Source organism: Artibeus jamaicensis, unplaced genomic scaffold (assembly GCF_021234435.1).
Source record: "Artibeus jamaicensis isolate MK-2021 breed Jamaican fruit bat unplaced genomic scaffold, CSHL_Jam_final contig_482, whole genome shotgun sequence".
Taxonomy (NCBI): Eukaryota; Metazoa; Chordata; class Mammalia; order Chiroptera; family Phyllostomidae; genus Artibeus; species Artibeus jamaicensis.
Window position 1 is genome coordinate 14,141,596 of NW_026521857.1, and position 18,582 is coordinate 14,160,177.

Here is an 18,582-nt window from a genome sequence, read left to right on the forward strand (position 1 = left end):
TATTTGATTTACAATCTAAATGCCATCATTATTATCAGTAACAAATTAATAACCTATATGCACTAATTATTTTTAACATGGGGCTCTTAGTTTGAATGCCCTTGCAATAGAGATACTTACCAAGTGTCCAAGTTATAAAGTATAGGACCTAGTATGAGGCTATTTGTCATGCGAAACAACAAGAGTGAAGAGCCAAGTAAAACTGGCCTCTGAGAAAACTGCCCAGGTTTGTCACTGGACCTGGCAGTTAAGCAGTCTGCAGCAAGGAGTTCTAGGACGTTTGAATTTCACTGACCAGTTCACGTTCATATTAAATTCTGGGTATTGACCAAAAATTGTCAACCTTTTGTTTTAATCTCTTTACATTAAAAAACAAAATACATAAATTAATGCCTCTACTCACCATCATTTTATAAAATAAGCAATTTAATACAACACCCTCCCCCACCAAGAGAAGATAAATCTAGGACAATCTAAGACAGTACTTTCAATTAGTATGATCAGTAGCTTATTTTTATTTTTTTAATATATTTTGATTATGCCATTACAGTTGTCCCATTCCCCCCTTCATTCCCCTCCACCCTGCACACCCCTCCCCCACCAACCCCCCTTTAGTTTATGTTCATGTGTCACAAGTTCTTTATTTTTTAAATATATTTTATTAATTATGCCATTACAGTTGTCCCATTCCCCCTTCATTCCCCTCCATCCTGCACCCCCCACCAGTCCCCCCTTTAGTTTATGTCCATATGTCACCAGTTCTTTAGATTCTATATGTCCCATATTATTCTCACCTCCCCCCTATTTTCTACCTACCATTTTTTGCTACTTATTTTAGGTACCTTCTCCCCCCTTCTCCTTCTCCCACCCTGTTGCTAACCTTCCATGTGATCTCCATTTCTGTGGTTCTGCTCCTGATCTGTCTTCTTAGTTTGCTTTTGTTTTAGGTTTAGTTCTTAATAACTGTGAGTTTGCTGTCCTTTCACTGTTCATCTTTTTTATCTTCTTTTTCTAAGTTCCTTTAACATTTCATATAATAAGGGCTTGGTGATGATGAACTCCTTGAATTTGACCTTATCTGAGAAGCACTTCATCTGCCCTTCCATTCTAAATAAAAGCTTTGCTGGATAAAGCTCTGAATTTCATGACTTTGGAATACTTCTTTCCAGCCCCTTCTTGCCTGTAAGGTCTCTTTTGAGAAATCCGCTGACAGTCTGATGGGACCTCCTTTGTAGGTGACTGTCCCCTTAGCTCTTGCTGCTTCCAGGATTCTTTCCTTCATTTTAATCTTGGCTAATATAATGATGATGTGCCTTGGTGTGTTTCTTCTTGGGTCCACCTTCTTTGGGACTCTCTGGAGCTTCTTGGACTTCCTGCTAGTCTATTGCCTTTGCCAGATTGGGGAAGTTCTCCTTTATTATTTGTTCAAATAAGTTTTCAGTTTCTTGCTCTTCCCCTTCCCTGTCTGGTACCCCTATAATTTGGATGTTAGAACGTTTAAAGCTGTCCTGGAGGTTCCTAAGCCTGTCCTCCTTTTTCTGAATTCTTGTTTCTTCATTCTTTTCTGTTTGGTCATTTTTTTCTTCCTCCTGGTCCACTCCCTTGATTTGAGTCTCAGTTTCCTTTCCATCACTATTGGTTTCCTGTGCATTTCCCTTCATTTCAATTAGTTTAGCCTTCATTTGTTCCTCTAATTTGTGACTGTTCTGTGAGCACCAGTGTTTTGAACTGTGCATCTGATAGGTTGGCTCTTTCTTGGTTGCTTAAAAGTATTGGCTCTGGGGCGTTGAGCTCTTTTTCTGCTTGAGCCATAATGTTTTGGTCTGTTCGAGCCTATTACATATGATGGGTGGAGCCTTAGGTGTTCACCAGGGTGGGGCGACCCAGTCACTTGGTACGTGGGGGTGAGGTCAGAGAGGGGCAATGGCGTTTGTTCTGCTCTCTCTTGGATTTCGGTCCCCTCTGCAGTAGCTTATTTTTTAAAAATCACCACAGCCCTGACCAATGTGGCTCATCTGGCTGGAGTGTCAGCCCATAACTAAAAGCTTGTGGGTTCAATCCCCAGTCCGGGCACCTACGACCCCAGTATGCAAGGCAACAACAGATCAGTGTTTCTCTCTCTCCCTTTCATTCTCTCTAAAAGCAATGAAAAAATGTCTTCAGCAAGGATTAAAAAAATTTTTAATGTATTATTTATTTTTCTCATTTTATGCAGTATTTTTGGAATCTACATTTGAGACTCAACAGTCCAAAGGAAAGATTCCCAAACAATGATCATTAAGATAAAAAAAAAAACACCTAAGGAACCCTGGCCGGTGTGGCTCAGTGGATTGAGCACTGGCCTGCGAATCAAAGGGTTGCTGGTTCGGTTCCCAGTCACGGCACGTGCCTGGGTTGCAGGCCAGGTCCCCAGTGGGGGTCACATGAGGGGAAACTGCACACTGATGTTTGTGTCTTTCTCTCTCCCTTCCCCTCTCTCTGAAAATAAATAAAATCTTTAAAAAACAAAAACAAAAACCCTAACACCTAAGGAGCTTTAAAAATAATAATCGCATGATCCAAGGTAGCTGCAGAACAGGTAGAAGCTACATTTACCTCCTCTCAGGACCAAACTGGAATTACAACTAAATTACAGATCATCCTGAATAACCAAATGAAGACTAGCTGAAGGAAAGCCTTACAACCAAGGATTTACAAAAGAAGCCACTTCAGAGACAAGAAAAGGGCTGGCCCTGCTCCCATGGGCAGCAGCCAAAGTTCTGAAGGAATAACTCAGCTGCGGGGGGCTCACCACTGCAGCATAGGGGGTCTAAACCCCAACCCAGGCTCTCCAGCCCATAGCAGCAGAGCCTGAAAGAGGTGTCCACATAACATCTGGCTATGAAAAGCAACAGAGTTTCTATTCCTAAGAAATCCCCTAGAGATACGGGCACACTCTTAAAAGGCCAATGCACAAAAATTTGTCCACAGTCACTCACCCTAGTGTCCAGTGGAAGGAGGGTGGCGTGGTCTAGAGTTGCTTGCGGTGAGTCTGGGGTATGTGGCTCTGGGAAGCAAGCTGAAGGAATAGCCACTGGAATACCTGAGCTAAATCACTGTTCAATACTACATATGCCATCTATTTTGGGTAGAACACAACTCTCAATGTAGCATCAGCCCATGGGAAAGCAACAGCCCCAACTTCTGGACTCCCTCTTGCCCTACCCTTTGGAGTTTACACCCTACTGAGGAGTACAGCCAGAGGTTCTTTCAGTTACTGAGCATAACAGGCAACTGGCAGGTGGAGATAGACCTGAGGGTGACATGAAACTTTTGCTGACCTGCCCCCAGGCCTGGTGCTACTCAAAGCTGGACTTGGTGTATAGCCCGGTCCTTCCCACATGCACCCAGGCCCAGCAGAGGCAGCAACAAACTGTGGATCACTTGTAGCTCTAAACAGGTTGCTGAGAGCCAGTCACAGGCAGCATCTTACATTGGCCTGCAGAAGTCCAGAACCAACACATCTACTGTGAACTTCAGACATCAGAGCATTATTCCTAAGTTTCACAAGCAGCATAGAGATATCTCGGCAGGTTCAAAACCCTTCTGAGGCAAATTCCATTTCATGTAATCAGCAAATACACAGCAGCTTGCTCACCATGGTCAAGGTTGAATGGCACAGTTGGTCAGCCTGAGGTTTGATCCCATGCATGAAAGGATCAATAGAAATCAAGACTCAATCACAACAGGAGGGCCCAAATAACCCACAGAAGGAACATTCCTGAAACACCCCACTCAGGTGATCAAAAAACTGTATCATGGGCCCCACAAGACACCTAGTACATAAGACCACCTCACAAAAACTGGGAATCACAGAGAGACAGCCAAAATGGGGAGATAAGAAAACAGGCCCCACATGAAAAAAGGAGATATCTCCAGTAAAAGAGTTAAATGAAACGAAGGCAAGCAATTTATCATATATAGAGTTCAAAGCAATGGTTATAAGGATGCTCAATGGCATAATAAAGGATATAAAATCTATTAAAAAAGACCAGGCAGAAATGAAGAATACACTAAACAGAATAATAGTAGGCTAGATGAAGTAGAAGTTGAAATAAGCAATTGTTAGACAAAAGAAAATAAAATATCCAATCAGAGCAGCAAAAAGAAAAAAGAACTTCTAAAAATGAGGATAGTGTAAGAGAGATTTTGGACAACATGAAATGTACAGTATCTGTATCACAGACATACCAGAAGGAAAAGAGAGCAAAGAATCGAGAACCTATTTGAAGAAATAAATGATAGAAAACATTCCTAACCTGATGAAGGAAGAAGACACACTAGTCCAGGAAGAACAGAGAGTCCCAAGAAAGATGGACCCAAAAAGGCCTACACCAAGAAACATCACAATTAAAATGGCAAAGGTTAAAGACAGAGACAATCTTAAGAGCTGCAAGAAAAAGAATTAGTTGCCTATTATACAATGGAACTCCCATAGGACTATCAGTTGATTGCTTAACAGAAACATTTCAGGACAGAGGCATTATTAGCATGAAATATTCAAACTGATGAAAAACAGGGACCTACAACCAAAACTACTTTACCCAGCAAGGCTATCATTCAAAATTGGAGAAATAAAAAGCTTCCCAGAGAAGCAAAATCTAATGGAGTTTGACACCACCAAACCAGTATTACAAGAAATGTTATAGGTCCTGCTTTGAGAAAAACAAGAGAGAAACATAGTTAAAATAAAATGGCAATAAATACACACCCATCAATAACCACTTTAAATGTAAATAGCTTAAATCTCCAATCAACAAAAGATACAGGCTAGCCAAATGGATAGCCAAATGGATAAACAAGAACCCTAGGTATGCTACCTGCCAGAGACCCACCTCAGAACAAAAGATACACACAAACTAAAAGTAAAAGGATGGAAAAAGATATTTCCTGCAAACGCAAAGGGGAAAAAATGCTGGGGTAGCAATACTTACAGTGGGGAAGGGAGACCCCAAAACCCCAGAATTTAGTTATAAAAAATTGTGTACTTATTCTTACATGTTTAAACTTCAGTTACCTTCAAAGTATTCTCCATTTGATGCAATACACCTACTGACACTTTTTTCCCCACTGCTCAAAACAGTTTTGAACTGTTTTTGATGCTTTGTGAACTAAATTTTGATGACCTTTAGTGTTTCTGCTTTGTTTTGTTTCATCTCTTCCTCACCGGCAAAATGTTTCCCTTTGAGGACTTTTTTCATCCAGGGAAACAATTTTTAAAAAAAGGTACTCAGAGCAAGGCTAGCTGAATGTGGGGGGAGGGGGGAGGGGGGTACAGGGGTGATAGTTTTTGGTCAAAAACTGCTTAACACTCAGCATGGTGTGGGCAGGTGTGCTCATAAAATCACCCATCATGAAATGGAAAAATGCACTGAAAGATTCTCACACCACCAGCTGCTTCACTAACACAGGTGGGTTCCTAGAATAATCACCTAATGGGGGAATCCTGTACTACAAGGGCCTGCCCTCCAGAAGATAATTCTGGTTTTGGCCCCCTCTCCCTGTGTATCTGACAAAACACACTTTAAAACAAAAGCTACAATAACAGACAAAGAAGGACACTACACATAACGATAAAGGGAGCAATCCAGTAAGAGTATATAACCCTTGTAAACATTTATGCAACCAATACAGAAGCACTTAAGTATGTAAAGCAAATCTTGATGGACATAAAGGGAGAGATCAACTGAAATACAGTCATAGTCAAGGATTTTAAAACCCCACTGACATCAATGTCTATCTTCCAGACAGAAAATCACAAAGAAATGGTGGCCTTACATGACATACTAGATCAGATGAATTTAATTGATATCTTCAGAGCATTTCAAACCCACAGCAAGAATATACTCTTTTCAAGTGTACATAGAACATTTTCTAGGTCAGACCACATGTTAAGGCATGCAGACCATATGTTAAGGCATGCAACAAGTCTCAATAAATTTAAGAAGACTGAAATCATATCAAACATCTTCTCCAAAGACAAGGGCTTAAAACTAGAAATCAATCACTAGAAAAAAACTGAAAAACACTCAAAGATATGGAAGCTAAATAACATGTTACTAAGTAATGAATAGGTTAAAAATTACATAAAGGGAGAAATCAAAAGATACCTTGAAACAAATGAAAATGAGATCCCTGGCTCATGTCACTCAGTAGATTGAGTGGAAGCCTGCAAACCAAAGGGTCGCCAGTTCAATTCCTAGCCAGGGCACATGCCTGGGGTTGTGCACCAGGTCCCCAGTGGGGAGTGTGTGAAAGAAAACCACACATCAATGATTCCCTCCCTCTCTTTCTCCTTCCCTTCCCCTTTCTCTAAAAATACATAGAATTAAAAAAAAAAAAAGAAAGAACAAAATCTATGGGACACAACAAAAGAACCCCAAGTGGAAAATTCATAGCATTACAGGCCTATCTCAAGAAACAAAAGTAGCTCAACTAAACAATCTAACTTTATACACTTAAAGGAACTCAAAAGAGCAATATATAGCCCAGAGTGAGAAGGAAAGAAATAATAAAAATGAGAAAAAAATAAACAAAATAAGTCAAAAAATACAAAGACCAATAAAACCAAGAGCTGGGTCTTTGAAAAGATAAACAAAATAGACAAAACTTTATCAAACCCATCAAGAAAAAGAGAAAGGACCCAAATAAAGAAGAGTATAAATGGAAGAGAAGTAACAACTGACACCAAAAAAATACATGCCCACAAACTGAACATTTTGGAAGACATGAACAAATTTCTAGAAACATACAATCTTCTAAAACTGAATTAGGAAGAATCAGAGAATCTGAATAGACAGATTACAACTAGTGAGACTAAAGCAATAATCAAGCCCCAACAAACCAAAAATCCTAGACCAGATTGTTTCACTGGTGAATTTTACCAAACATTCAAAGAAGAACTAACACCTATTCTCAAACTGTTCCAAAAATGCAAGAGGAGGGAAGACTCTCAAGCTCATTTTAGGCCAGCATTATCCTAATTCCAAAACCACATAATGCACTACAAAGAAAGAAAATTATAGGCCAATATTCCTGATGAACATAAAATTATGAACAAAATGCAAACCAGATCCAGCAATACATTTAAAAGCTAATACACCATGGTCAAGTTAGATTTATTCTGGGGATGCATGGTTGGTACAATATCTGCAAATCAATAAATGTGATATACTACATAAAGTGAAGGATAAAAATACACCATCATAGCAAACGATGTGGAAGAGGCATTTGATAAAATCCAGTACCCATTTATGATAAAAACCCTTAGCAAAGCAGGAATAGAAGGAACATACCCCAATGTAATAAAGGCCATATATGACAACCCACAGCCAACATCATACTTAATGGGCAAAACTCAGCATTTCCCTTAAGATCAGGAACAGACAGGGAAGTCCACTTTCACCACTTTTATTCAACATGGTACTGGAAGCAACCAGACAAGAAAAAGAAATAAAAGGCATTCAAATTGGAAAGGTAAAAGAAAATCTGTCATTTTTTGCAGATGGCATGCTATTATATAAAGAGAACTCTAAAGATTCCACCAAAACACTAATACAGCTGATCAATGAATTCAGTAAAGTAGCAAGATACAAAATAAATATCTAAAAATCAGTTGCATTTATACACACCAATAGCGAACTACTAGGAAGGAGAAAACAATCCCATTCACATTGCTTTGAAAAATGTAAAACAACCAAGCATAAATTTAACCAAGGATATAAAAGACATGTGCTCAGAAAATCATAAAACACTGAAGAAAGAAAATGAAGAAGATACAAATAAGTGGAAGCACATACTATGTTGACAGAATTAACATCATCAAAATATCCATACTACCCAAAGCAATCTATATGTTCAATATAATTCCTATCAAGATATCAATTACATATTTCACAGAACTAGAACAAACATTTCAAAAATTTCTATGGAACCACAAAAGACCCCCAACAGCCACAGCAATCTTGAGGAAGAAGAACAAAGTTGGAGGAATCACGCTACCTGATATCAAACTATACTTCAAGGCCATAGTAATCAAAACATCTTGTTACTGGCATAAAAACAGACATATAGACCAACAGAATAGAGAGGCCAGAATAAACCCACACCTTTATGGTCAATTAAAATTTGCCAAAAGAGGCAATAATATATAATACAGTAAAAATAGTCTGTTCAATAAATGGTGTTGGGGATACTGGACACATACATGAGAAAAAAAATGAAACTAGACCATACACAAGAATAAACTCAAAATGGATTAAAGACTTAAATGTGAGACTCAAAACCAAAAAAATCCTAGTAAGAAAACATACACAGTAAAATCAAGAACATTTCATGTAGCAACATTTTTTGTCCTATATTTCTCCTCAGGCAAGAGAAACAAAAGAAAAAAAAGCAAACAGCACTACATCAAACTAAAAAGTTTTTGCACCAGAAACCATCAACCATCAAAATGAAAAAACCCACTGAATGGGAGAACATATTTGCTGATACATCTGATAAGAGGTCAATATCTAAAATTTATAAAGAACTCATTGCCCTGGCTGGTATGGCTCAGTGGACTGAGCACCAGCCTGTGAACCAAAGGGCTGCCACTTTGATTCCCAGTCAGGGCACATGTCTGGGTTGAAGGCCAGGTCCCCAGTAGGGGGGCAAGTAAGAGGCAACCACACACTGATGTTTTTCTCCCTATCTTTTTCCCTCCCTTCCCCTCTGTCTAAACATGAATAAATAAAAAATCTTCTTAAAAAATTTTAAAAGAACTTATAAAACTCAACACCAAAAAAACCAAACAATCCAGTTCAAAAAATGGGCAAGGGACCTGAAGAGGCACTTTTCCAAAGAGGACAAATAGATAGCCAAGACATAAAAATATGCTCAATGTAATTAATTATCAGAGAAACACAAATCAAAACTACAATGAACTATCATCTCACACCTGTGGTGCAACTGTGGAAAGCTGTATAAGTTATCTCAAAAAATTAAAAACTGAACTGCCTTATGACCCAGTGATTCCACTTCTGGGAATTTATCTGAAGAAATCTGAAACACTAATTAGGAAGCATATGCCTGCACTTTTATGTTCGCGGCAGCATTACTTAAACAAGAGCCAAGATCTGGAAGCAGCCCAAGTGTCCAACAGTACATGAGTGGACAAAAACCCTGTGGTGCATTTACACAATGGAATACCCCTCAGTCATAAAAAAGGAGGAAATCTTGCCTTTCATGACAGTATGGATGGACCTAGAGAGGGCTGTGCCAAGTGAAATAAGCCAGTTAGAGAAAGGTAAGTACCACATGATTTCACCCAAATATGAAATCTAATGAAAAAAATGAACTAACAAGCAAAACAGAGACAGACTCGGAGAGCAGGTTGACAGCTGTCATGGAAGGGGGGCCGATTAGAGAGAAGGTGGAGGGATTGAGCAAAAAAAAATCTCACGGACCGGAGACAACAGTGTGGTGACTGCTAGAGGGAAATGGGGGGTGAAGAAGATGAGAGATAAATGATGGAGAGAAACTTGGGTGGTGAACACGCAATACGGTGTACAGATGATGTGTTGTGGAATTGTGCACCTGAAACCTGTATAGTTTTGTTAACCAGTGTCATCCCAACAAATTCAACAAAATGAATAAAATAAAAATAATTTAAAACAATGAATCCTGAGCTTAATTCCAGCCAAGCACATCAAATCAATCTCTGGGGTGAGATATCCACGAATTTTGATATACAGTTAAGTTTGGGGACAACGATCCATAGTATACATAAATGTTAAGTATGATTTAGGCAGTTCCTAGTAACAATAATGCTAAATCTAGTCCATCGGGGACAGGGGAAGTGCTAGGTAGAAGTCCTTTTGGGAAATCAAGTGCAGTGGTGGTTGGGGTTCAGGTGTCTGTTTATTTGGCAGATGTACTAAGGCAGTAGTATGTGAAGATCTGGAGTGCTGACAGAAACTAGGAAAACAGTAGGGCCACAGTTCTCCAGGGGGATTAAAATACTAAACACAGGTAAAATAACCAGTTCAAAAACACTAAGGCAAAAAACGACTTTTATCTGCGACCACCATGGCATTTACAGTGTTACTTAGAGTAACTATCATAGCATATGTTTGGAAATTTTAATTTATTTTAAAGCTCTGTGGTTTCAAACATCTATAAGAATAAACTAAGAAAGTGCTTGACACAGGAATTACACAGAGAAAATGCTCAATAAGTGTGTTGAATAAAGTCGATGTTTTACTTCAAAATGTTTTTTAAAAGTGTATTTTTCTTCTGCTCTTTGAAAATGTTTTAAAATTCTGGGAAATAAATGTACACAGTTAAACATAGGCTAGAGTAATAGGTTTAATGTCACAATCATGATTTCAGCACAGAAGCCTTTTCCTCGTGGAAAAATTTTCAAAACAGAATAATACACATCTCTTTCTTTGTTATTAAGATCTGCAGAAGATGCCCTGGCTGGCGTGGCTCGGTGGATTGAGCACGGGCTGTGAACCAAAGGGTTGCAAGGTTCGATTCCCAGTCAGGGCACATGCCTGGGTTGCCGGCCAGGTCCCCAGTGGAGGCCACATGAGAGGCTACCGCACATTGGTGTTTCTCTCTTTCTCCCTCCCTTCCCCTCTCTAAAAATAAATAAATAAATAAATATTTTTTTAAAATCTGCAGAAGAGAACAGTATTGTGTATGATTTTTTTTAAGTCCCTAACATTTGACTCTAGAATACAGATGATGTTAAGTTTTCAATAGCAGATTTACTTTCCAAATGTTTTTCTTCAGCTGATTTATGTATTAATGATTTTTTTTTCAGTTTACACCTGTTCATTCTGAGAGACCTCACTGGCAGATGAAGGTTAATCAAAGACTGAGTATTTGCCACCAGCAATAACTACAGGAGATAGAATACCAGAATACTCTAGAGCTCAGATCCTGGAGCTGGACTGTGTTTGAACCCCTATCCCACCCTTACTGGCTCCCCTCAGACCTTGCCCAAACTACTCAGTCTATGTGTCTCACTTTCCTTTTCCATAAAGTTAGGGGATAATAATAATAATATGTACATGATAAGAGTTTTTATTAAAAGTACATGAATATGGCCCTGGCTGGTGTAGCTCAGTGGACTGAGCGCAGGCCTGCAAACCAAAGGATAGCAGATCCATTCCCAGTCAGGGCACATGCCTGGGTTGCAGGCCAGTTCCCAGCAGGGGATGCTTGAGAGGCAAACCACACATTGATGTTTCTCTCCCTCTCTCCTTCCCTTCCCCTCTAAAGATAAATAAATAAATAATCTTTTTTTAAAAGTACATGAATATGTATATGTAAAGCATATACAGTAAGTATTCAATATGTCAGTTACTTTTTACTAATTTGGAACAATCAAGTACTGCCTATAGTTTTACTGAACCTTTCAACTTTATTTTAACTAATTTTTTTTCAATTTTCATGAAGATAGAACATATACAATGATATAACAAGCAAGCTGTATCAAACATTCAATACATCAAAAATCCTGCTCTTATTTTAAATAAACTTAAAAAGATTTTTAAAGGTAGCATGTGCCCCAACTCTTAATTCAATTTAAACATGCTACCAGATGAGATTAACAGTGGGAAAAGCAAGCCACCAGGGCCCTGAACACCTCTGCTCATGTTCTTAGTGATATGCTAAAAATGCAGGGCCTCAACTGCTCTTTACCTGAGGACCTCCTGACTTCTAACTTTTCAAAGGACCTTTGTGTTGTCAATCATTATATAAATTTTTGAGGAATGCTTGTCCTTCCTTGAAATTACATATATAGATTACAGATTAAATCATTCAGTGATTTTAATTTTGTGGTTATATATTAATAAGTACCAGATTTTTAAAAAATGCGATGTCTCTGTAAAAACAGAACAGTTTCTCTTTACAGACTGGCATGTAAATTCACATAGTCAAGCCCAGACTTGTGTGGCTCAGATAGTTGGGTGTTGTCCTGCAAAGCTTAAAGGTCACTGGTTCGATTCTCAGTCAGGGCATATGCCTGGATTGTGGGTTCAGTCACTAGTCAGGGTGTGTACAAGAGGCAACCAATCAATGTTTCTCTCCCTCTCTTTCTCCCTTCCTGCCCCTTCTCTAAAAATAAATAAATAAATAAATAAATAAATAAATAAATAAATAAATAAAATCTTTTAAAGAATATATTCAAATAGTCAAAGTTTTAAAATTACAAGCAAATCAAATTATATTTTCCCAGTTTTGTTCTTGCTAATATCAAAGTTTAATATAAAAGCTACAAAAATTAAGAATAGAAAATATAATACTAACTCTATCCCTTGATAATAAATACCAGTTAATATTGGATGCTAAACAATCTTGTGGCCTTCTACTGATCATAGAAAAGATGCATTCCAGGTAGTTGAGTATTACTGCTCAGTCATATACATTATATCTATGCACTTTCTTTGAAGAAACAGATTTTTTTATTATAAAAACTAAATAGATGATCAGTTCATTGTTTTAAGAAGAAATTCACTAGCTGATTTTCTTGAGAATAAGCTATCTCTATCCACTCTAACTTGGTAAAACATCTATCCAGGGCCTGTGATATACTACAGGTATATTCATTCAGATCACTTAAAATGATTTCAAGTTTACAAAAATTAAGCTTATATCCAACATTTCATGAAAATTTAAAGTAAGAGAAGTCTGTTTATATACAGGTAGATACATACAAGACTTTGAAATACATACACAACCTTTACTAGTTAAGAAACAAGTGGTCTATTATATGGTTCTCGACCAGGGTTAATTTTGACCCCTTCTCACCCAAGGGACATTTGGCAATATCTAGAGACATTTTTGGATGTTACAATAGGGAGAGCAAGGGGATTGCTACTAGCATCTAGTGGGAAAAGCAAGCTGCCACGGCCCTGAACATCTATACTTGCTCTTACTGGATGTTCCAAAAATGCAAGGCCTTGACTGCTCTTTACCTGAGAAACTTCTGACTTTTAACTTTTCAAAGGAGTTTTGTGTTGTCATCCATGAAATAAATTTTTGATAAGGAATGACTGTCCTTAAAATTACAGATACAGATTACAGATTAGATGCTGCTAATCCTTTTAAAATGCACAGGTCAACTCCTCATCTGTCTCAACAAAAAATTTCCTGCCCAAATGTCAATATAGCCAGTGTTAAGAAACCCTGGACTATACTTCTTCTGACAGTTCCATTGTAATGCAGAGACTGGAAGCCCAGGAATTATTTGAAAACTACTTAAGTGAACAAAAATGCTCTGACAAGCAGACCTGAGTGGAAAGAGAAGGTGGGAGAAGCAGGGTGTGGCCTTTATGACCCCTTATATGTTTAAAAGATACAAACATAATCAGATGAAGGCAAGAGTGTTTTAAGATAAATTTTAAAGAATGGAAAATGGGGGTAATGAAATTCTGGATAAAATGCTAAAGAGGAAATGACAGCTGCCCAAACTTGAAATTAGAAGTAAGCATTGAACGCTAAAAAACACTACTGAGGGACACTCTTGACCTCCATGATGAACATTTTTGGTACAAGGAAATAGAATCTGAGAATTAATTTAACAGTTTTAAAACTGTAACATATCCCAGTAACATTTACCAGGTTATATTACATAATCTGAGGTTGCTGACTCAGATTAAGTTTATGGGGTCGGGGGTTGTTAAAAACAAGACAAAAGACCCAAAATTGAGTCACTTACGGCTAAGCCCCACATCACCAAGCTAAGACTTTCAGCTCTCCCAGAAATGGAATCTTAAACCAGTCAATCTGCAATTTCCTGATTAGCACTAGTTAGGTAACTAGCTACGCCTTAAAGACCCTAGTCATCCCATGAAAGAACGTAACCTTGCAATAACAATCAGCTTTTTATGTAACAATTTATTTGTTCCTGCTCCCTTCTGCCTATAAAAGTCTCATTTTATACAGCTCACTGGAGCTTCTTTCCACCTGCTAGACTGGATGCTGCCTGGTTCAAGAATCATTGAATAAAGCCAGTAAAATCTTTAAAATTTACTCAGCTTATTAAAAGGGAAAAAAACTCTTTGGTTTCCCAGGCATTCTTTAATGTACTGAATAAAAGTGATCTTAATACAGTTAGCACTTTGTAGGTAGAAAGTCTGATTACTTAGTTGCCACCAGGGAGCTAGTTACTTCTCATCACCTAAGTCTTAGAAATAAAAATAAGCTGCCCTGGCTAGTGTGGCTCTGTGCATTGAGTGCTGGCCTGAGAACCACAGAGTTGCCGGTATGGTTCTGGTCTGGAAGCATGCTTAGTGGAAGTGTGCATAAGAGGCAACCACAAGTTGATGTTTCTCTCCCTCTTTCTCCCTCCCTTCCCCTCTCTTTGAAAACAAATAAATAAATAAATCTTTAAATAAAAATAAGCCAATAAGAAATAAGTCCCCGTTTCTAATATAACATCAAAGGCGAGAGGTCAGTGTTGAGTGTCTCATTTAATCTATAATAATCACTTCCTTGCACGCATCCTCAACTCCTTTGCCCTGCTCTCTTTGCTGTACTTCTGATAAAATCCCAGCCCCAGTTAAATCCAGTTTTCTACTTCTTCTATTTGCCCATAATCCAGTTAGCTGAAGGTGGTTGGAGAAAAACAGCCATCCATGATGAACAGTGTTACTTTTAAATTCTTTACCACAAACTTCAATGATGAAGGTTTTCAGCATTGCCCTTTGATCCTATTAAGGTTTTCCTGTCCTGTTCACCTTCCTACTCTCCTACTCTTCCCAATTACTACTTTGCCACTTCCATCTTTCCTTTCCTCTCCTCTTTCTCAGCTGTTTAGATTTTATTTTCACAAGTAAAACTGAAGCAGTCTATAGATAATTATATACATCCTCACATCTTAAACTATCAACCTGTGTGTACTCCGTACTATTTACTCCCTTCTGTATCATTAATCCCTGCTCCTAAGATCAAATTCCTCATATGTGTACTGATCCCATGCTGTCTGTCTCTTAAGTACCTTGCTTCTGAAATTATACCCCCTCCTGCATTATGGTTTTCCCTTTCCTCTAGATCTTTTTCATTCATAAACATACATCCTATAACATCACTGATACTAAAAATTAAAAGACAAATCCAAGAAAGTCTCTTACTCCATGTCCCCATCCAGTCCCTTTTTCTGACTCCTTTTTTAGCAAAAAAAAAAAAAATTTCTCCAAAGAATTGTTTCTGTATACTTGGTGTTTCTACTTTTCATACTTCCCATTTACTTTTTTTCTTACCCCCAAATGGTCTAGTGTATATTTTCTACAAAGACATTCTCCTACATAATAAAAACAGAACCATCAAAATCAGTAAGTTAACATGATACAATAATATCATCCAATTCTCAGACCCCACCCCATTCAAGTTTTCTCAATGGTCCACATGTCCTTTACAACAGGAACAGGTCTAGAATGATATATTACAACTATCATGTTTCTTTAGTCTCCTTCAATCTGTAACAGTTTCTCAGTCTTTCCTTATCTTTTATGACTTTGACAGTTTGAAGATAAGCCAGTTATTTTGTAAAATGACCATCAATTTGAGTTTCTCTGATCTTTCCCCATGATTCAGATACATGATTTCCAGCATCTTTGGCAGGAAATGCAGTGTCCTTCTCATTGCATTGAATCAAGTGGCACATGATGTCATTTAGTCCCATTATGACTGATGCTAACTGATCACTTGATTAAGGTGGTAACTGACAGGCCTCTCCAGTGTAAAGGTATTATTTCCCCTTTGTGATAAACTATGAAGCTCTGAAACAGGGGTGTCCAATCTGCGGTGCACGGGACACATGCAGCTGAGGATAGCTATGAATGTGGCCCAACACAAAATCGTAAATTTACTTAAAATATTATGAAATTTTTTGTGTGTGAACACATGTTGCAATGTATTTAATGTGTGAGACAAGACAACTCTTCTTCCAGTGTGGCCCAGACACACCAAGAGGTTGGACGCCCCTATATCTTTTCCTCATCAAACACTCAATTTATTCATTTACTTACTTATATCAGTATGGACTCAAGGATTTCTATTTTATTCCATGGATTATCACTCATAATCATCATTATTTATTTTTATGTTGACATTGTCCCACATTTGGTCAGTGGGAGCCCCTCTAAGCTGGTATTTGTTTCTCACATGTCCTCATCCTTCTCTGAACACTTCCACACTTTCTGGCACATCTGACACTTTGGGCTCATCTGATCTTTTCTTGCCCCAGCCCTGGAATCAGCTACTGTCTTCAAGAAACTCGGGTTCCTTTTAGTGGAGAAAAATATTCAGAAGCCAAAATCTGGATACTAGGTACACTCATTGCTACTGGTATTATCACTATTCCAAGCCCTTCTCAATGAACAGACATAAACAGTACATGTGCATACACATACTTGATAGGAAGGGAGTGAGGGAGAGAGGAAGACTTATACATTTTCCTCTATTTCACTACACATATATTGAAAACCATCAGTTCACATCTATATCCCCAATTCTAATCTAACATTTGCATTCCTTTCTCCAAAGTGAGAAATTTGACCCCCTTTATCCTTAATATATTTATTTACTCATTTAAATGATTCCTAATATGCAACCCATCTCCCACAGCTGCTGCTAGTCCCCACCTAGGTACCTCCCTGGCTGTACTTAGTCATAAAACCATGTTTTAGAATGCTGCTACTGCCCACTTCTCTGCCACTCTGCATTAGGCAGATGCCACTATGCTCACCCATTTACATAGATTCTTCCCCTCACTCCACCTGGCCTCCACTACCCTCAGCCTGGCTGCTCTCCTGCATGGATGCCTTCATCATTCCACTCGGGCTTCAATATACTGCAACGGGTTATAGCCAAGACTCTCCCTACCCACCCACTCACTCATCATTCTCACTCATGCTCTGACCTCTGACACCCCACACTGAGCATGCCATCTCCGTAAGTGGAGACTCCTCACCCCATTTAGGGTCTAACTTAACACTACAGGTCACCCTCCTGCACACAAGCCCTCCTCAAAACTCTGCTCTAACACTGTGCTCTAAACCATCACAGCTTCCAACCCAGTAAGGAAACTAATACTGTCTGGGCTCACCTGAATTGTCCACAAGTTAAGAGTGAGAAGGAAAACATACTGACGTTCACCTTGGATTTCCTTTTATAACCCCCAACTATCACCTCCCAACTTACCCGTAACTGAAAAGACTCATAATTCAGTTTCCTAATTCTGGAACCAAAGTGAATTTGTGTGTGTTCTAGACATTTTGAAAAATAAACTTTCTCACAATTAAATAACTAGGTAGTCTGTATCTATCAGTGCTACTTAGAATTATAAAAAGCATTAAAAGTGATTAAAGAAACAAGAGGTGGAATATTAAAAACATGTTAATGTCTTATTACATCTTTTAGCTTTCTATAATAAAAATGTTTTAACCACAAAATGCACTAATGTAGAATATGGTTACAGTAAGATGTCTGAAAAAGAAATATGGATTTTTCAAAGTACACCAAAGTATTTCTTCTCTGCCCATCTGCTTTCACTGCTCAGGCAGACCATGACTCTCCATTTTACAGTGCATGGTATCTTCCTTTACATTCACATTCACATTCACATTTACATTTACATTTACATTTATATTTTTCCTTTGCTCTACTCTTGTATCGGAGAAACAATAATAGCTCTGCGCTATGATTTATTTTTGTGTTAAAGAGTATTTCAAGATCTAATAAGAACTAGAAAAGCTTTATAGCATCAAGTGCCCAGGGAAGATTCTAGAATGAACATACACAACCTATTATCATCTTGTAGATTGACATCTTGTTCTATCATGTATTGTAAAATAAACATTTTGGATGGTAGTAAAATAAATCTAAAAGGGTTTATATTTTCCTCACAGTTTTTTTTTAATGATTTGAAAATGAATTTGAGAGAGGAAGCGCAACAGAGAGAAAGAGAGATTTGCTGGTCCACTTATATATGGTCCACTCATTCATTGCTTCTTATATGTGCCCCCACTGGAGAGCAAAGCCACAATCTTCACATATCAGGAGATGCTCTAACCAACTGAGCTACCCAGACAGGGAGCTGCCTCAGTTTTTATTCCAACAGATAATTCAGCAGTGTTGCTTATAAATACTATATAGTGAGATAGAACATTGTCATATTTATACATATTTCAGACTTCTTCATTCATTTACTTTTCATTTATTCACCCAGGATACACTCCTATTGTATAATAGTAAACCATCTACTTCTTTGCATCTTTCTTAACTCTCCTCCAAGTTAACAATACCTTTCCTGGAACACTGCAGTAGCTTCTTAACTGGACATCTCTCCATGTCCTTTCTAGTTGTCCTCAAATCTGTTTTTCACATTGTAACTTGAATGATCTTTTCAAAATGCAAAAATGATCACATCAGACAATACAGCGCAATTAAGAGCACTGATTCTGGAGCCAGGTTACCTAGGCTGAAATCTAGCCTCTGCCATATATTATCTGTGTCACTTCAGACAAAGCACTTAACCTACCTCAG

At 38.1% G+C, this 18,582-nt stretch overlaps 1 protein-coding gene across 4 annotated transcripts in view; it reads right to left on the reverse strand.

The window, feature by feature from the left end:
• Nucleotides 1-18,582, reverse strand: part of FNBP1L (formin binding protein 1 like) — a 114,666-nt gene that overhangs the window by 71,459 nt on the left and 24,625 nt on the right. The gene's annotated exons all lie outside the window — the stretch shown is intronic.